This window comes from Gadus morhua, chromosome 1, assembly GCF_902167405.1.
Source record: "Gadus morhua chromosome 1, gadMor3.0, whole genome shotgun sequence".
NCBI classification, from domain to species: domain Eukaryota; kingdom Metazoa; phylum Chordata; class Actinopteri; order Gadiformes; family Gadidae; genus Gadus; species Gadus morhua.
Genome location: NC_044048.1, coordinates 6784788 through 6806518, shown reverse-complemented (window position 1 = coordinate 6806518; position 21731 = coordinate 6784788). Strand labels below are relative to the sequence as shown.

Sequence of the window (21731 nt, the reverse complement as noted above, 5' to 3'; positions counted from 1 at the left end):
GTTTAGATGGAAGCCAAAGAGGTAAGCTCTTAAATGTTTTTTTATTTTATGTTTCTATCTGCTATAGAGCCTGAGATACTAAGGTTTTAGTAGGCGTGGGAAATTTTGTCTCATTTTTCTGAAAACCCTCAGGTTTTAGTGGGCTGTTTCCAGAAAAGTGAATAGGCAAAAAAAGGCCTTTTTAGCAGGCGTTTATAGGCCTAAATGGGTTAAACACTCAGTTTACTAGCTAAATTCGATTAAACAATTAAATACAATACAAATATAAAGTAAAAACGAGTGTTATCTATCGATCCGTTATGTCTTTGCCAACATGGGCGCAAATGTTTTTTGAAACCTGCCTGGCAACGGACGACCTTTAGGTAATCAGTTGTCCGTTGCCTGGCAACGGACAACTGATTACGTAGGCGGTACAAATTCGGCCCCCGGTACAAATTTGGTGTGACAGCTGCCTTAGTCATCTAAACAGCATCTTGAAAGCGACATGTGTTAATGGACAATCTTCATTTAGACCACTTTATTCCATACCAGAGAGAGAGAGAGAGAGAGAGAGAGAGAGAGAGAGAGAGAGAGAGAGAGAGAGAGAGAGAGAGAGAGAGAGAGAGTTGCTCAGCTGTAAACCAACACTAACATGCACAACACACATAACAACAACCAAACAAGTGTGTTTTGAATGAATCCCAGAATGACATAATGCATAATGGGTGGAGCAGATGTGTGTGTGAAAGTTCATATTATTTTTTTTGCCTTTCGGCTATTGTGTAGCATCTTGTTGAGGGTTCTCTTGATTAAGGTTTCCTCGTGAACACAAGTTTGGATGTGGGTGGTGGCAGTAACGGGGCAAGCAGGCCGAGCTGTCTTGGGTCATCAAGCCTCCTAACGATAGCTCATAACAATGCTGTTTGCCAACCCTTGTACCTAAGAAAAATTACAACGCAATCTTTTTACAAACAAGTTTACACGTGGGGAACTACCCCAAACAACGCGTTTGGTTGTGAGTACGCTAGCACCCCAGCAAGCAAACAGCTAGAAGCATACAGGAGCAAACACATTTTCTACAGACACTATCAACATCAAGAAAGCCCCAATACAAAGAGAACAAAGGTCACCCAAGGGTACTTACAATTTCAAGAGCAACACGGCCAAGTCGGCATAAGATTTACAGTCTTCTTTTTCTTTGCAGTTCACGCTATTCCTGATAAGCTCGCCCAACGTTTACTCTTGTCTGGCCTCTCTGTCGGTCAGCCTCCCTTTTCTCTTCTTCTGTTCCTCCGACATTGGGTTTCTCTATCTCTTTTTAGTTGGCTGATCCATGTTGCATGTATCAATCCCTTTGCTACTTGTGTTTATATCCAGCCGATTCCCTGATTGTGGGTCTGTGGTGCCACAAAGCAATTCGTTACTTCGCGAGACCCGAGAATCCCGCAAGAGTTGGCGGCGGGTTGCCGGTGTGGGTACCAGATTGACTCGGCTGCCAGATCGACTCGGTGTCCTGTGCTTACAGATGACGTATCGACACTTGACGCATCGACACAAGCCGACGGACAAAACCCGGAAGGGTTGTTTATAAAAGGGGCTCAATCATGGACATAAAAAGAAGAATCAATCCGTTTTGGTTTTGATTTCATTGAACGCAGCCCGTTCTTTCGCACAAACAAAGCCATTGGAAACACGTCTAAAAGCACAGATGAATGCATATGTAACCCAGTTCCTGTTAGGGACTCTTATTCGGAGGAGAACGGAAGTGTTTTGACTCTGTGTTGGGAGCGCTGGAAATAAAGTGGATCGCCCCATTCAGTGAATGGAGTTAACCGATTCTTCTTTTTTATATTACCCAAGTATAGGCAACAATAATTTGTACATTAGATTATTATTCATAGATTAGAAAACAAAAGGAGATCATTAATATTTGGGAATAACATGGGAATGAATGAAACACGCCTGCGCATTTAAAAGACAGCGTTTACAGGAAGTGCTTCATTATTGCGCATCTAGGACCCCGAGTCGATCTGGCAGCCGAGTCAATCTGGTACCCACACCGGCAGAAACTTGCATTTTCCCGAGTCGAAAAAGCCACCAATCGACCCAGAAAGTGTTAAAGAACCATCACAATGACTCTTAACCTGCTTAATTAAAGTAAATTAAGCTACAAAAGTTGCATAGTTCCACATTAATCTATTTGTGTAAATAATTATTATGATTATTAATAGGGGTCCTACGAAAACATAGAAACCTTATTGTAATAATCAGTATTATTATAATATTCTTGACTTTTAGAATAGAGTAACCCGTAGGTGGGGCTATAATAAGGCCATGAAGTTCAACATTTTAATAAGTTTTACCTCTAGGAAAGTGCACTATGCATGAAGTGTAGTGTTATTTCCCCAGATTCATGACCATGGGGTCGCTGGTTCAATTCCAGCCTCCACTTACCATTCTGTGAGACATGTAATATCATCAACTAATTAACAATTAGTTAATTAGTTGACACTCCATAAATAAACAAGATAACACTTTTTGCCGGGATTTGCCGGTTTATTTGTTTTTATTAGCGTGACGAGACAGACATTTTGCGATGAAAACATATCCCGAGTTTGAGATCTCAATCATTGGATATTGCCCAATATCCCGAGTTCACGAACCAATCAAATTGCGCCATCTTAGGAGGTTCACGTGTAGCCTATGCTAATGTTAACCACCATGTATTGCTTAGGCCACCATACTCATCATACTGTACGACCCTGTCATGGCTGCTTGAAATTCATTTCTTATAATTAAATTGTATTATATGTATCTTATCTTTAATATTTATAAATAATGATTGACATTAGGGTTGCCGCGGTGTGGACATTTTCACACATAATTTTATATATCATAATATCACGGCCAAAAGCTCTGTGCGCCTCCGGATGGCAGTAGCGCGGGGAGCTCACGTAGGGATTGGGCTTTGCGTGGTTTGTTTACCGGCGTTGCTATGGTTACCGGTCTTGTAAGGAAGCGCGTCAATTCTCGGCGCGCCAATTCTCCCGCACAGAGCAGAACTGTGGCCTATTCTACAAATTTTAATTTTCTTAATTATAATTATATCATTCCATTTTTTGCGAGTAAAAAAAGTAATCGAGTAATCGCTGTTGGCCTCAACACCGGTAATACCGTATACCGCGGCAACCCTAATTGACATGTTTCTATTCTTTATACTTCTCAGTGTGATAATGTTTTAATCAATCCTACATAGTGTCCTACACTGGTGCAGGTCCAACTGGTCCTAACACCAGCAAATGGGCAGGTCTGTAAATCCACAGGGAAGCAGGAGATTTGCAGAATGTTTGTAAAACATTTTCAAATTTGTAACAAAAACATGCAACATGATTAAACACGGATGCAATTCATATATCTTTGTTAAAAATATCCTATATATAACAGCCTATGTGCATTGCTACAAGTATCTATTGAGACAACAAAACGTGTATCAGATGCAAGCCTTGATTACAAGGACAGTAGAACCATACACAGTAAGGTACAGACTACCTACTACATTTTAACACCTTTGGCAAGCATTTATTTTCAATTTTGGGGTTAGGGGACATTGGGGGACATTATCTCTTCCAATAGGGACTGAAAGACATTGAGAGAGACTGGTAGAACCAGGATACCTTTTAACAGCACAAAGAAAATAGACCTAATGTACTGGCCCCTTGTGTGAAATATATTATTTTGAGTAAACTGTAATATTCTAGCTTACTTATTTTGTCTTTAAACTGGAATAAATCATTCTGCCATTGTTTATGTGTCTGTACTTGATGTTCTAGCAAAACTTACTTATTTTGTCGCTTAGCTGGAATAAGCATTCTGCCATTCTTTATTTGTCTTTACTTGATGTTCTAGCAAAACTTACTTATTTTGTCGCTTAGCTGGAATAAAGCATTCTGCAATTGTTTATTTGTCTACACTTTATGTTTTCCATGTGAAGGTTGATTTTGTATGGATATCCAGTGTGTGCTGTCTGTGTTTTTACCATAGTCCGAGTGTGTGAGCAAGGTCCACATTGGAAAGTCCTCTATTAGATAGATGGTGTTTCATGGACACTGGCACTTAGGACAACACACACACACACACACACACACACACACACACACACACACACACACACACACACACACACACACACACACACACACACACACACACACACACACACACACCTCCCTGTAGCCGACCTCTGCTATGCGAAACAGCCTCCTGGCTTGGTGAGCCTAGACCTGCCAAGTGCAGCACTTTAGGGTTAATAAATGAAGCCCAAATGGATTTGACCTCCGGAAGAGATGCAAAGGAATGAAAAATGGCACTTTGACATGGTAGGAAAAAACGGGACCCATCACCGTATCGCAACCTTGATATTTTAACCAAGTGCTTTGTGGGCCGTAATTGACTTTCTGCTCTCAAAATCAATTTTCTCCCAACAATCATATCCTTCATACATGTCTCTCTCTCTCTCTGCCCTCTCTCTCTCTTTGCTGCTCTCTCTCTCTGCTGCTGCTCTCTCTGACTCACTCAGTCTTCACCCCCTCTGACCCTCCTTCCTTGCGCTCCTTCTATCTAATGCTAGAGTAAATCCCAGGTCATATGTGCAGAGGGCTGGATGGATGCTGCTCTCCACACTAATGTTGTCATGTACTATAACAGTCACACATACAGTATATATTAGGCCCTTGTGCTGGGGGTGACACTTTCAGCAGCATAAAAGCTTTTTTGGAAAACAGGTATCCCAAAATATGTCCCTTCCCTCTCTGCCCCCGCCTTCTAACATTTGTCCGCTATTAGTGTCTGTAGTGTTGCATTTACGCACCTGTGTTTAATTTGCCAGAGGGAGTCCAAAATCTAAATGTATCATGCAGAGGCAGGCAGTCAACTTGAGACGGATACTGGCTGGTACCTTACTGTACCTACAGCGATATATTGTTGTTTCTCTTACTTCTGACAAAATACCTATACGTACAGCAAATTCAAAGAGGCATAAATATAAGGCATAGCTGAATAGAATAGAATCGGGTTGAATAGAACTGAATCAATTTCAGTGAATTGCGATCCATGTCATTCAGGAGAAGGTCCATCTTACTCAAACATCTTACCATCCTATGCCTACAGGTCAGTGTGCTGACATTGGGGATCGAAGCCAACCCCTCTTGGCGGGGAGTCAAGCCTCATGACTGCACTATTAAGCATTCTACTACTCTAGAAGTTGCCCCCTTATCTAAAGATAGATTAGAATAGTTACAATATGAAAAGTTAATAGCCCTCCCTCTTTTCATGGTAATGGTCTAAGAAAACCATCCAGAACTTCAAAACCAGATTGTGTTTTTAAAAGCCGCAGTAAACGCTGCAGCACATGCCATCCTGTTTGGTCCCGTAGTGAGTAGAATTTATTTTAAAAAAAAGCTTAACGTGAGCATTTCTGATTAAGCTCAGTATTCTGTCTCATACAAACATCACAAGGTTGTAACCACTGCCCAAGAAGTGCCTTGTTATCTGGGTAAAAGGGATGGTGATTGCGCTGCTTCACACAGGCCACCACAGCGAGAGGACACAGATAGGTCTATAATTCTCCCCTAATTGGCTTAATGCCTGTCATGATACACCCTATCACCAGTGCAGTAAATATAGGAGTGGGGACAATCATTGATTCATTAGCGGACCTATAGAGCGGCTTAGTGCGTGCCTCTGAAGGGGAATCGCTGCTCAGCCACTGGATATGGAAGAGCCGGAATATTAGGTGTGTGTGTGGGTGTGTTTTTGTGTTTGTGTTTATGTTAGTGAGGTCTGTGTGTATATGTGTGTGTTAAAGAGCAGGTGTGTATGAGCATGTGACACGTTGTATGTCCCTTTCTGTATGCCAGCCTTTTCTGGGCTGGTTTCTCTGGAGGCCAACTATAAATGGAAAGGGCTCCGTCAGGCTGTGATTCAGCTCAACGTGTCACGCACACACACACACACGCACAGGCCTGCACGCGCGCGCACACACACACACACACACACATAAACAGAAAAGCCATCAGGATCAAACAGCAAGAGGATATAGGCTAGAGAGCCAGCTGAGTTTACTCAACTTTCACAGGGGACTGAAATAGACCCCTACTAATGTCGGTGCCTACTGCTGTGTGTGTGTATATATCTATATATATATAGATATTGAGAGAGGGAGAGAGAGAGAGAGAGAGAGAGAGAGAGAGAGAGAGAGATAGAGAGAGAGAGAGAGAGAGAGAGAGAGAGAGAGAGAGAGAGAGAGAGAGAGAGAGAGAGAGAAAAGTAGAGTAAAGACTTGTAAAGATTAATGACCTTTTGAGAAAGCAGAACTAACAGTGAAGCAGCGGAAATATTGTAGTGTGAGAACAAAAAAGATAATTTGACAGGATTGGATTGAACAAGGGAGAGAGAGCGAGAAAGACAGAAAGAGTGAAGAAAGTGGAGAGAATGAGTGGGAGAGTATAGGAGAGAGATGGAATAAAGACTACACTGAAAAGAGTACAATGGAGAGAGAAAGAGGGAGATCGAGAGAGAGAGAACAGACAGATAAATCATTAAGGGAGTCACAGGTTGCAGGGTGGCTCTGATAAACCTGCTGATTGGCATCCAATTTACTCTTTGTTCCATCGCCAAATCAATAGAGCATCTCGAGCACCAACGCCTGTTCCTATCTCCTCCTGTCATCCACTCCATCATCTCCTTCCCTCTTTTCATCCCAACTCCTCGCATTTCAACTTATTTTCTCTTCTCTCCTCCCCTTCCTGTCCTCCCCTCTCCTTTGCTGGTCTCCTCACCTTGCATCTCCTCTCTTCCTCTCAACTTCTCGTTTTCTCTTCATCTCTCTTCTTTGCCACACCTTTCTCCTTCAGCCAAACTGAGACCAACTGCCCATGCATGAAGACGGTTTGGACTAAGACCAAACCTTCCAAGACCAAAAAAAAAAAAAAAAATTAAAATAAATAAATAAGTTTTCTCTGCGGACCGGTACCAAATGACCCACGGACCGGTACCGGTCCGCGGACCGGGGGTTGGGGACCGCTGAGACGACGTCCATCCAGCAGATGTTACAGCGCTGGATGCTAGTGCTAACTACTATCCTGGCCCGAGCGCGGAGGAGCCACCCGAGAGCGATGGAGCAGCAGCTCAGCCTCCACTTCCCTTGAACAATCTGTCACTCATGGCCATTGAATCAGAACTCGTCGGGGAGTTGGATTTCGATGAATTGTTCAATGACGTTTCTTCCAAAAAGTCCAGGAAAAGGCAGCTTATTTAGGTAAGACATGTTTAACTGTGGTAGCCTGTTCAGTGACTCTGTAAGCAATAGCATACAGCATTTGATGGTCATTTATTAATGTTTCACTTGTTGCTAGGAACTTTGGTGTGTTTTTAATCCTAAAAATGTGGGTCTATGGTAAAAATAAGATGTCCTAACATTACGTCCAACCTGTGAAAGATGTTATAGGCTGTTATGTGTAAAAAGAAAAAAAAAAGAAAGAAAGAAAAGTCTCCTATATGGCTCCCTTTGTAAAAGTTACACATGCTTTTCTTATTACTGATGATCCGTCAGATTCTGACCGAACAGCCTCATGGAAATTATATTTTACAATTCTCAAACTAACGAAATTCGCTAAAGGAAGTCATTAGGTGCTTTTAAAGTCATGATATTAACCTGACAGATTCCATATTCTGCCGTTAAGACGAGCGCTGGCACTATGCATGCCCGCAGCCGCGGGGTTAGATAATCCCTCTCTTTCCCTCTCTCCTGGCTGCAAGCTGCATTTTAATGTGTGTGATTGTGGATTGCATGACTTATAATATGCAACCATATTCGGTGTGCTAGTGCGTGTATTTGCGTGTTGGTAGCGGTCCATGGCTGATTGGTGTCCCGGGCCCGTGGTCATGTTAATCCGTCCATAGAGGCCATGGACTATTTCACCAACTGGCCTGAGATCTGTGTGGTGCCGGAAACACTGCCTTTGGCCATGATGTTCTGGCCCCCGCCCGAGATCACTGGGGGAAGTGTGATGGACTACTTTCACAGGCTGCTGGATCGCACGCAGGTGGTCCAAGACCACACCCTCCAGGCTCAGGCTAACTCTGTGATAAGGCAACACACAGGGCTGGAGCATGCACACCTGGGGAGAGGTTTAGCTTTGTTCCATTGTTCGGTGTCTTGTAGAAATAAAGGCCACTCTCAGAGTTGTGCGGTGTATGGGGCACGGGATTTGCAATTCAGTAATAACCTGGCCTGATGTCTTGTCATTCCCTTGCTGCTTGATACAATGAAATAATATGTACGTAGAAATATCATATTTCTTGCCTCATCCCACGCTATGAAAGCAGGATCTTGCATTGATGCTTGTCATTATGCCACCAGGTGTGAGTGTGATTAGCCATTACAAACGTTTTGAACAGTGGGAGAAGTGGGAGATAGATCATTCAACCAGCCTACTCAGTGGACTGCAGAAAATGTATATGACTGTATCATACATCGGGTGATCAATCCCACTTGTGATGTCACTTAACCACAGGAAAAGGCAGATTTTCATACGGCTTGTAATGGCTAATCACACTCAGTCCTGTTGGCATAATACCACCAAATCAGACACCTCCACAATCAAGTGTTCAATGCGCGAACGCACCATTGTATTGTTCAACTCCTCGTATGGGTTTAATCTGTGCTATTAGACTACTACTGGAGTGATTATGGAATTATATTAATTATAAGTATCTGGATGACACCTAGTAGAAACACATTCTAATGAATAGGCAGTCATGTAGTAGCCTATAGTGCGAGGCCGCATTTATGTGAACAAACGTTTTTTTTAACAATCAATTGATTTTTATAAAGTAAAAGAATATTGCAAATTGGTAAAACAGCCACAGTGAATATGAATAATAATAGATGCAGGACAACATAACATACATTAGATTCCCATTGAACACAGTCAAACTAATCTGAATAATGGATTCATACTCTACTTTCTCCGAAATAAACAGAGACAAAACTTGATGATCTATGTGAAAATATTGGTCAGTCTAAGGGTATTACTGAATTGAACATGGATTAAACACCCGATATAGCCCTGGTACACATTCAAGCAGTGAAGAGAATGCAAAGCGAGAACGGTAGAAAGATCATTAATGGGTTGGTGGTTCTGCTGGTTATCGTTGATTGGGAGTCGAAGGTCCATTACTTAATGGAGGTGAGAATCAAAAGGAGGATCTAATTCAAATATTTTTAAAACATGCACTAGCGTGTGAAAAACCATTAGTGTTTGTGATGCTTCCATGTGTGATGTCCCACATGTCTGAAAAACTGATAGAAGGCATAAATGATTTGATCTGCACACGTCGGTTATGGATACACATACATGGATATGCATTAGTCCAGTCCCCTAACACACACACAAACACACACACACACACACACACCCATGCTCGCCACACACAGCGAGGAAAGCAAAACGAAGAAAGGGCTGAGTAAGTAAAGTTTGCAGATTTTTCCTGTCACTTCCTTTATCGCTCCTCGACTCAGTTAGCAGTGTCTCTGTTAATAACACTCAGAGGAGAGGTGAACTTTTTATGTCATAAAGCAGAAATAATATTTTTGGGCGTTTTTTCTCCCCCAGAGATGAGGAACTCTAGGCAGGAGGTGGATTCCTGCCATCTGGGTCAGATCTCCTGCAAAGCAATAAGGAGACAGTGGAGAGGGAGTGGCTTTTATGTGTGATGCACACATACATACCTTCTCTCTCAATCTCTTTCTCTCTTACGCATTCATACACAGAATTTTCCACGTCTTTAAAATAAAAAATGACGGACACATGTTTGTTCTTATCTCCACAGTCCTGTAATCCACATCCCCCCCAGTGTGTTGATGGACAGTCGACTGGTTTCATCACCGCTTTTGACAATGAAACACACCTTAAATATGTATGTACAATTAGCAATACAGATTTAATGCATTCATATATCTGAACATCCATATATAGGCTATCTGACAGCGTTAAAATCCAAAATATACATTTAGCTGACCTACATATAAGTCAGCCTTGCTCATTTATGTGAATGCTCCCATATATGAATACAATCAATCTTTTTGGCCTTTGTTGCATACTAGATTTACGGATTATATGCTGCAACAGTGAAACCAGCAGTTTCTTCAGAAACCAGATGGTATTGATCTATCTCAACATACTGCTGCCATAATCTGATCAGGGGTGCGTTTCCCAAAACAGTCAGTAAGTTAGCATTTTGCAGACTTATTACTAAGCCCAGTTGTACTATGTGGCAGCCGAAGTATGAGTAATTCCCCAAAATCACCAGCTAACATAGAAATATGTATCTGACCCCTTCGTTGATTATCTGCGTGCTTATCAGCTAATACATAGTGAACTGATGTTTTCTGAAGGCGGAATTTCTTCTTCTTTTGTTTCTTGGCAGGTGACCTTTTTTTTTTGTACCGCCACCAACAGTACAGGGCCCCGTTTCCCGAAAGCATCTTTAGCCTAAGTGGATCGCAGAGTGGGTCGTAGTTTTCACACCGTTTCCCGAAAGCATCTTTGGTAACGAACCTCTTAAAAACGCTCACGAGTAGCTAACGAGTGCTCCAGGGTACTCGTAGGACGCTAAGAGCCTCGTTAGCCTACTATAGCCTCAGTGGCGTAGCCAGCGGACATTCTTAGTATTGAATGCGTTTTATTATAACACATTGGTAATGGTGTATCACGTGCGTCTGAGCCTAATGTGGGCCATCATGTTCTTAGTTTGAGAGAGACAGTCCAGGAAATGTTTGAGCAGGCAGGGCACTTAAAATGTGTGAGAGAAAGTGGGGGGGATTTGTGCAGACTGACATAGGCTACTCATAAAACGTAGCATAAAATAAAGTTAAAAAAAAATAAATAAAAATAAAAAATAAAAAATAAAAAAATAAAAAAATAAATAAATTATAAAAAACAGACAAAGGAGCAGGCAAAAGGCTGGGATATGGTGGGGATTGGTCACATTGACGGGAATGTTTAGCGACATGTGGGAGGGTGGAGGGGGTTAAAAAAAAGTCTCAATCACTCTTCGACGTGCATGAAAACCAGCCGCGTAGTTATGAGGGAGGCCGTCCTCACACCGATCTTCCTCGTCGTCATCGTCCTCAATGTCCTCCGGTTCAACCAAAGCTACCCCAGCCTTAGATGCAATGTTGTGCAACATAGCTGTCACACATATCACAGCGCATGACTTGGCCGGCGAAAACTGGAGCCCTCCGCTGGACTTGTGAAGGCATCTAAAGCGCAACTTCCACCTCCCGATCGTGCGCTCAGAATTAGGACTGATATATATGTCGGCCTAGGCTTAATCAATTGTGTTTTAATATCTTTAGCATTCATATTATTGCAATCTATTCTTTTCGTAGGCTACTCTGCGGTTGGCCTTGATGGGGAGATATTTTAACCCTTTTTAACCCCATTTTCCTCCGACATTCCTGCGTCTCCCCCTCTGTCATAGCCCGTTTCAGCACCATATCAGTGGACAGGTACAATCCTACGATCGTCTTGAGTGCAGCGAATGCGCGTTCACGTTAAGAGGAGTTTCGGGAAACGCTCCAAAGAAATTATCGATGGTTCGAAAGATCCACCTTTCGCACCATCTTACGATCCATCGATATCGGGAAACGGGGCCCAGGAGTGTGTAATACTGCACGTCGTAGAATCTATACTTGTATTATTATTATATTATTTTCATTATATCAGTATAAAGAATTGTAAACAAGGCTTAGGCCCAATCCCGTTTCTTTGCTCACTGTCTCAACCCTACATCTCAACCCTAACCCTCATTGCTCATGCTCATTGCTACCCCTCATTGCTACCCCTACCAAATGGGACAACCCTACCCTGTGACGTCATCATGGCCTCCCCGTGCCCCCTAGCAGATAACCAGACCCCTGGTAATGTTACAGAGAGACAGACGGGCTGCCATTGTCTCGGGCAACGAGCAAGACCCATTGTAAAGATGTTTAACCTGAAATGGTATTTATATTTTGTAATTGGCATGTTTAAATAAAGTGCTGAAAAAAAATAAATAATAATAATACTATTTGTCCCTCGTAATATACCTTTATTTTGAATGTCACTTAGCTACATGTTAAAGGTGTGTGAGTGCACCCTTAGATAATAATCGGTTAAGAACAAGAACACTTTAGAAGAAACACTTTATTTAAATAAACACTGAACCACACATCTAAAAATACACACACACGCACACCTAAAAATACACACACACACACACACACACACACACACACACACACACACACACACACACACACACACACACACACACACACACACACACACACACACACACACACACACACACCCTCTCTCAGCTTTTGAGAGAATGGTGGAGAATCACATCTTCTCCACCATTCCGCCAACTTTGCCTCGCTCTCCTCATGCCTCGCCTGCTCCCTGGCACTCTCCTCTTGGAAGGGGTGTCTGGGGTGGTGGAAGAGGTGCCTGGGGTGGAGGAGCATGAGGGAGAGGTGGGGGGGCTGGTGGCAGTGGACTCAACGATGTCCTGAAAGAAAACGAATAAGAAGGAATTAGGAATTATATGCCAGAACTGGGTGATATATCATATGTTACGTACAATATATAATAGCTATGTACACAATATAGTACTGCCAAAAATTACATTGATTAACCATGTAATATTACTAATATAATATATTAGTATATATAATATTACTTATAGAATGTTACTAATATAATATATTATATTGTGGTCACTACATATATTAGTATATGTAATATTACTTATAGAATGTTACTAATATAATATAATATATTAGTTTAAAGCTTATTTTTAACCTGGAGTCACTAGAACATGGAAGATCTGGATATCATACGACATGATATCCAGCTCGGTCTTGCAGCCCGGCCGTCGGACCCCCGCGGGCCGCCCGACCCCGGCTCCCGGCCGGGCCGCAGAGCACGATCACGGGCTGCAGCCCGGCCGAGAACCGGGGCCGGGCGGCCCGCGAAAGTCCGACGGCCGGGCCGCAGAGTGGGCCGCCCGACCCCGGTTCTCGGCCGGGCCGCAGAGCACGATCACGGGCTGCAGCCCGGCCGAGAACCGGGGTCGGGCGGCCCGCGAAAGTCCGACGGCCGGGCCGCAGAGTGGGCCGCCCGACCCCGGCTCTCGGCCGGGTCGCAGAGCACGATCACGGGCTGCAGCCCGGCCGAGAACCGGGGTCTGGCGGCCCGCGAAAGTCTGTGGCCGACTTTCGCGGAAGATCGCGAAAGTCCCCGGCCGACTTTCACGGGCCGCCCGACCCCGGCTCTCGGCCGGGCCGCAGAGCACGATCACGGGCTGCAGCCCGGCCGAGAACCGGGGTCGGGCGGCCCGTGAAAGTCGGCCGGGGACTTTCGCGATCTTCCGCGAAAGTCGGCCACAGACTTTCGCGATCTTCCGAGAGTCCTTGGCCGGGCTTCGAAGCCCGCGGCCGGGCTGCAGAGTATAATTAATAAAATAATTACTAGTTAATTACAGAGAAAATACTTACATTTGTGTTTTTCCAATCCTGTCGCATCTTTTCGTCCTCCATCTTGTCTAGGATATTTCTGGATTTTCCGTTTTCTCGCAAGGCATTGTGGGAGCAAGTCAGAACTGAATCGCTTTGAGGGTGCCCATCGAAAATCTAAATTTGAGGGGATGTTAGCCCTCCCCCTTACCCCTTAAAGCGGTATTGGGACATTGCTCCACGGTGCGTGCACGCGCAACAGCGAGGGCTAGGGCTGAGATTTTCTTTAGAGCAAAAGAATGGGAAAGGGCCTAAGTCTCTCCCTTGTCATCCCCTTTCCTTCAAGGTTATCATGAATTGAGTTATCTCCTTCCATTTCCTGCCATATGGCTCTACTATCATTATATTTCTCACATGCAAAAAGTACATGTTCTACTTCTCTATCTTGGCATTCTATGCATAATCCATTACCCTTCCCTACTATTTGTAAGGTTGCATTCAAACCTGCATGTCCTAATATAAGTCTGGGGTAAACCACTTCTTCCCTTCTGCTTAAGCTTATTGAATTAAACCGTTTCCCTGTCACATTCATCTGTACATTATTGTAGTGTCTAGCATTTAGTTCTTCTTCCCATTCCCTTTGCCAGTTTTGTATGATTACAGATTTAATTATGAATTTGGTTTCACCCTTCCCGATTGGAACATTAATTCCTATATATTTATTTTCAAGCATTTTTTGGGGGAATTTTATCAGCCTCTTAATTTCCTTTAATGCCTATTTGAGCTGGAACCCAACAAAATTTATCAATGATTCCAAGGTTTCTGAGTTGTAATAATAATTGTATAATTTCAATAATTAAATCTTCCCTTAATGAATGACCTGTGTCAAGGTAAAGCTGCAATGTAATCAGTACTTATAACAGTTCTCAATGGCTTAACTTCTTCAATCCACCTAATAAGAGCTGTTATTATCCCCGTCATCTCAATAGAATATTCAGGTAGAAAATGATTGAACCTATAACTATCTTTTGTTAAAGTCTGGTATATATATCCAATACCACACTGCCCATTTTGTGGATCTTTTGATCCATATGTATATATCTTATCATACCCATAGAAAGACATTTTTAAATAACCATGGCAATATGCTGCAAAACTTTGTTAATTTGGATACGCTCTCTTTACTTCCAATAACTAGGTGGAGTTTGGAGTTGCTCTGAGGCATTCAATCATTCACAGGTGGAAGCCTATATCATTCACAGGTGGAAGCCTCACAAACTTTGATTTAGACTACATGCTTATTGTACAGTTGTGGTTAACATTCACCAACTTCATTGTATCACCTATTTTTTAAGATGAATAGCCAAGCCTACTTGAGGCGGGGAATATAGCCTATGCTACGGCATAAGGCTGATTGTTGGCTGTGCTTCAGGAAATGATCAATAAATAAGAAATAGCCTAGCCCTATATCTCAAGCCTATGATTAACAAATTAATAAATAAAGTGAATAGGCCTATATCAGAAAACATGCCGAAAGAATTGTTGACGTGACATTTATCATATTATATGATTTATTTTAAATATATAGATTTTGACAATCAAACAAGCTCAGAACACACAATATAGTGGTTTAAGCCCTTGATCTGTGACTATTTTTTAATTCTTTCTTACCTTCATTATGGCCCTCACGGATGTTCCTGCTTCCCATTAATTAATTAGATCCATTCATTAAATTGAAACAATTGGGGATAATCTCTGGCCAACCTTATTTAAAGGGCAACTTCACCCATTTCACATAAGCTTTGTATTTTTAGAACCCCCCGCATATTTTTGGATGGTCTAGCATCATTCCCTTATTTTCTGGAGAGACTGGAGAGATCCGTATAGATCTCCAACACTTCCTGTTTTTAATGACGCAATATGACGATTTTTGCGTACAAGAAAACAGGAAGTGTAAGAGGGGATGATTCTCGTAAGACTACAACCACTAGTCCCACCCCCCTCTAGGGGGTGGGACCCACTGACGCTACAGACCTATTAGAGCAGTGCCAGTGGGTGGGACTTCACCAGCAGAAACTAACATCCACAGCGTCTGAAGCTAAGATAACAGAGGCTGTTGATAAAACTGAAGTACATTGGCGGAGGGTACTGGATCTGACATAGAAGTTCACCATTTCGAAAGAAATACAAATGAGGACTACCGTATTTTCCGCACTATAAGGCACACCGGATTATAAGGCGCACCTTTGATGAATGGCCTATTTTAGAACTGTTTTCATGTATAGGGCGCACCGGATTATAAAGGCGCATAGAATAGAAGATACTGCAGTCAAACGTTTGACTGGGGTTGCGTTATGCATCGACTAGACCGAGCTGTGCTAAAGGGAATGTCCACAAAACAGTCAGATAAAGTCAAACTTTATTAAGCGTTCTGACAACTCCAGTCACTCCCATGGTAACGATGTTCAAACGTTAATGTGCATATTAACAATATCTCATCAATATCTGATCAATATCAATATCTCTTAACAATAAGCTCACTTTTTCAGTTCATTCCCCGTCTACGAATCCCTCGAATTCTTGTGTGTCCGAATTGAACAGTTGGGCGAGTACGGCATCCAACATGCCCGGATCCCTCTCGTCATTATCCGAGTCAGTGTCGCTGCTGTTGCCTGGCAGTTCAGTGATTATTTCTGCCTTCGTGAAAGCTTAGACCACAGTTGAGACTGCTATATCAGCCCAGGCATCCACGATCCATTGGCAGATAGTGGCGTAAGTCGCCTGGCGCTGTCTCCCCGTCTTGGTCACGTGTGTTCGCCTTCTTGGCCCCGTCCACACGAAGCGGATTTTTTGGGTGAAACCGCATAAATAAACGCTTTTGGTGGACACGGGCTACGGCCACACCAAACGCGTGTAACGTGCCTAACTTGAAGCTTGATCATTGTGTGTCACAAAAATGGTTCAACGCGCCAACGCGCCTGTGGCTGCGCTGGATTTAGGAGTCCGAGGTAGGAAACCCAAACGCCGCCGTATTTGGGTGCATGATAGAGTTTAGATCGGGTTAGATTAAATAGATTAAATAAATAACAATAATCGGGTTAAATAACTTCACATGGTGTGTCTGGTGTGTTTCCAGCATTCGTAGTGTTGATCAGCAGATAGTCCGCCAAGACGTTGAGGTTGCTTAGCAACCAGAGACGCTGTCCATGCAAGTGAATGGAGCGTTCCCTCTTCGTCATAACTATCAAACCAAACATCCTTCACATTCAATGAGCGAACATTATGAAATTAAAATGCACATTTCTCGTTAAAAATGTTTACATAAACGCATTTAATTGCGTAACTATGTTACTATTTCCACCCAGAATAAAGAAAGATGTCGGCCGTATGCTTCTGTGCAAGCGTCACTACTCTCTGCCAGTGACGTCGGGTCAAGCTCCACTCTGATTTGTTCCATTAGTAGATGGAACAAGTAGGTGTCCGATAGGCGGAGATGATCAGCGGGAGTGGCCGCCAGCGAAGCTGTGCATGGTGGGAGTTCAATCCACAAGCGCCAAAAAGTCACTTTCTGCCTTTTCTTGGTCAAGACTGCACCAAATTAGAATTTTATTTTATTATTCCACTACATATAGGATCCAATTTCAATACATATTCATGCCTCCACCGGTGAAATGCTCCTTTAAGGCCATTCTCTGTTGACAAGACAGCCTACAATAACTATGACGCGTAAACCAATTTTTTCCACCAAAGAATTGTGCGCATTAGTGGACGAGGTTGAGAAGAAAAGGCTTATCCTTTTCTCTACTCTCCGGAGTTCAATTTGTAATGCCGAAAACAACGAGGGCTCGGGAGGAGGTCGCCGGGCGGGTGAACGAAGTCGGTATGGGATGTGTGAGAACCATCAATGATGTCCGAAACAAGTGGCGTGACTACTCCAGTCAAACCAAATGCAAGCCATCAAAACTCAGAAGAGAGCGAGAGAAGGCCGGCTCTTACAGACCTCACCCCTTTGGAGAAGCGCGGAATTGGGTTGCTGGGCTCTGAGGAACTGGAGGGAGTTCCAGGGGGTATTGACGTGCACTGAATGCACACCCAGCAAAGGGACAATCCATCGTCAACGTCAGTTGCAGAGACAACCCCCATCACATCGCAGGCCCAATCTTCACCAGGACACCCCTCTCAGCACCCACCCTCTCCACGACATACTTCCCAGACCCCATCCTAACCGGACGATCGCCTTATCCGTAATCTCCCTTCACAGCACCAATCCACCACCGCTCAAATCCCCTCCACACGACTTGGCCCCCTCTGCCACACACCATCACGGTTGTCCCCAGAATCCCCTCTGTCTGGTGGAAGCAGCATCACCGAACACGCTTCACCGTATCATGGCCCTCGGCCTCTTGTCTCGTCCGCGCAACCAGTGTAGCGTAGAGCTCCTCAGATCGGAGGGAAAGAAGATCACAACTCTGAGGGGCATCAGGGAGGAACTGGCATGCCTGAGGGAGCAGCAGGAGCGTCACCACCAGGAGGTCATGGCTTATCGGATGGAGAAACTGGCCTTGCTTCCCCAAGTGCCTCCATAGTAAGTTCAAGCTATTCGTTTCCATATTCGTGCAAATGTTTCTTTGATATTTCTTTGATGTTTCTAATTGTATGTTCGTCCACAGGCCCTGAATGACTCCCATTCTCCGCCCCCTCTATTATTTTGGTTTAATAGCCAATGTCCATTCCTCCAAAATCCAACCCCTCGTGTAATTAAAATCCGTATTCAACAATTTGAAGTATTTTTTTCTCTGTTGGTCTAGGTAAAATGTGAAATTTGCAACAATTTGGATTTGTTGCATTGTGCAAAATCTTTTTTCCATCCCACAGCTGCGTTATAATCGCCTTCCCTTAATAAGGGAAAATACTGTCCATGGAAATGTTCTTTGGGTGAATTTACATGAATGCTCAATATGAAAATAAGTTGGATGGAAACGAAACTAATGAGGCGGTGCCGCACATTAAATTAATCTCACAAATCAATAACAAATGGCTGCATGTCATTTATTTTTCACATCTGTCATGATGTAACACAATGGCCTCGATTTAATTTGGCCTCATCACAAATAATAATTTACTCCAAATGCAACAAGCTACAATTAAATGTTTTTGGATTGTTACATTTCCACCAATGCAAACTGCCTACCAATAATCTCCAGAAGATGGTATCCTATATCCTGTTCCTATAAATGCTGTGAATACTTCTGAAGACCTTGGAGCATTGTCAGCGTTACAACGAAAAATCAAGCTTAATAGACGCAGAGGGCGCCGCAGTGAAGTGGTGTACGTGAACGCCTTCATACGGTCCACGTCCGACCCACTGGAGGTGCTTACAGATGAGGCAATTCTCCGCAATTATTGCCTCAACAGGGCCATTATTATGGAGCTGGTTGAGTTTGCCCATCCTCACTTGGTGAGGCCGAACAGGCGTAATTTCGCGCCGACACCCACAGTGCAGGTGTAAGGGACCGGCGTGGTCGCCCCACGTATCTGGGATACGGCCAACAAGATTCAGAGAGTGTGGGCAAAAATGAGGGCAATTGTCTCGATTCAAAAAGAAGTGACGTTTTATTTTCTTCCAAAACATTCACCAAAAAAATAAAGCAAAGTTCCAAAAGAAAAGAAAATGACTGCATCAATCAGCAAGCATAACCTAAGATAGCATAACATAACATAGCCTAACCAAAACATAGCTCTCTCGTACTGTGGGGTGTTCCACGAACGGAGGGTTAACAAACACTGAGTTAACGCTGAACTCTAGGTTGATTGACCCTGTGCCGACTAGCCCAGAGTTTTCGGTTCCACAGCAGCGGTTATGCATTAGTTCAATCAACTCGGGGTTGGTTAACATAGGGTTGTGCGCGTTCACGACAAACCTATAGAGACGTGATGTATGGATCATGGAAACCCTGATCAATATGGCGAAACGGGCCGCATATTTCACTGATCTCGACCTCCAGGTTCTCCTGGAGAGTTACGATGAGGAAAAGGGAGTGATAATGAGGAAATGCAACACTAAGGCCCAATCCCATTTCTAGCCCTTACCCCTTCCCCTTACCCCTTACCCTTACCCCTCCCCCTTACCCCTTCCCCTTGCCCCTCCCCCTTACCCCTTCCCCTTGCCCCTCAATACAGAGGGGTAAAACGTTCCCCTAAGAAATGGGACGCCCCTCCATTACGTGGCTTCATCGTCGCTGACTGCTATGTCAACAGAAGCCACGAGTAGGCATGTTTCAGATCAAGCATACGTTGCGTTGCGTTGCCTCACATAACATAATGAATTAGTGGATAAAAACGTCAGAAATGCTGGCATTAACTTCCCTATGTGATGTGACGCGTCACATGGCTTTAAAAACTCGCTGGATCTCCATTGTAACTCCGTCCGTCTGCTTTTCTGTGCATATGCTCTTTCAAATAAATGCAGACATAAGACACTTCCCTCAACATATCAAAACATTTCAATAGGATAGGATAGGATAGGATTTTATTTGTTGTCATTGCACATACACACAGGTACACACAGGTACACACAGGTGCAACGCCAAACCACTCCCCAGGGAAACAAAAGGCATGCCATAGGGAACAACGAAACCAACTTACTTAGGAACCAATATTTGGTGTTCACATAAAAAAAGGTATGAACAATGATAAAAAATAAAACAAAATCAAATTAAATTTAGCTCGGAGACACACACACACACACACACACACACACACACACACACACACACACACACACACACACACACACACACACACACACACACCAAAATACTAAATTACAACAAAAACAATGGTCTCGTTTGGTTGATACATTCATTAGGCAATTGGTATAATGACACAGACATTCAGTGGGCTATTGAGCTCAACACAGAAATACCAAAGTAGAAAACAGACGCAAGAATGAAAAGATTGAACAACGTAAGACTCACTCCCACTGTTTTCTGGCGATCATTTCCGATTTTAGGAACTCATTGTCCCTGGTCCCCCTGAAATTAATGAGCCGTCTGGTCTCCTGTGGTGTCCCTGAGGTAAAGGTGGAAAGGAAATCTTCAGTTTGACAGGCGAGCGACGGAGCCTAGGTGGCAGCTTTACCGATATCAAAGCAGTGCGCCGGTATAATCAACCAAGGAATAGTAGTAGTAAGCATATCCACTGCACACAAATGTTACTTGAAACCTTAACATGTCATGTCAAGGGTTATCGGATATCTATCTCAACAAATAGCGATAGCGGAACACATTAGCATCGGCTTTTAGTGATTCAAAACAAACTTGACTAGTGAATCAAAACAAACTTGACTAGTGATTCAAAACTAACTTCACAATTAAAAACCGCTCGCAAATAGTATTATTACACCAGTCTGCCGTAATTAAAGTGCTGAAAATACTTACATTTGTGCGTGTCCTTCGCTTGAGCCATCGCTGCTGTTTGTTTATTTGGCGATTTCGGTTGGCCACTAGAGAGCGCTAAAATCTTGTATAGTGCAACGGTTATTTACCGTTATGTCATGTTTTATATCGAGCTCAGAGATCGCATTGTCCGTGTATGACTTCGAGCTGAATATACAGTCAACTTTACATCATGAGTCCGAATGATAACAACTACTAAAAATGCATTTTCGGCCGGATTTTCCTCGAAGCCCTCCCTTTGAAGTGTGGTCCTTGGATAGCTTCGTTTCAAGCTACGTTTTCGCTTCGTTTCAAGGGCTACGTAGCCTTTTGTCTTCGCCCTACCCCTTAACCAAAATGAGAATTGGGACACCCTTACCCCTTCAAACCAAGGGGGAGGGGTAAGGGGGAGGGGTAAGGGGTAGAAATGGGACGCACCCTAAAGCATCTGCCATAATGAGAAATAAAGCCTGGCAGAGGATAGCTGACTTCGTAAGTGTCATGGTAAAAGCACTATCCTAAATATTTGAACTATGAATCTATTCATTGCCTATCTCAGTTAAGCTTTAACATTCCATAATCTGTAATCTATAAAGATATAATCCGACGGCACCCAAACGAATTTTGGAACAAGTAAGAATGAAATACAAAAACGTTGTACAAGCTGGTAAGCTTTTCCCACCATCGTCCTACATATTTGTCAGTCCGGCATTAAAATTGGCCTATTTGTCACTCCTCCTGTATTTAAATAGCCA

General features: G+C 43.3%; 1 long non-coding RNA gene across 1 annotated transcript; it reads right to left on the bottom strand.

Moving 5' to 3' along the window:
* Nucleotides 1–20391: 20391 nt before the first annotated feature.
* Nucleotides 20392–21436, bottom strand: LOC115548655 (uncharacterized). The gene is made up of 2 exons (XR_003977625.1): nt 20980–21436; nt 20392–20611 (listed from the first exon to the last, which is right to left on the bottom strand). It is a non-coding gene; the product is annotated as an uncharacterized LOC115548655 (long non-coding RNA).
* Nucleotides 21437–21731: the final 295 nt, after the last annotated feature.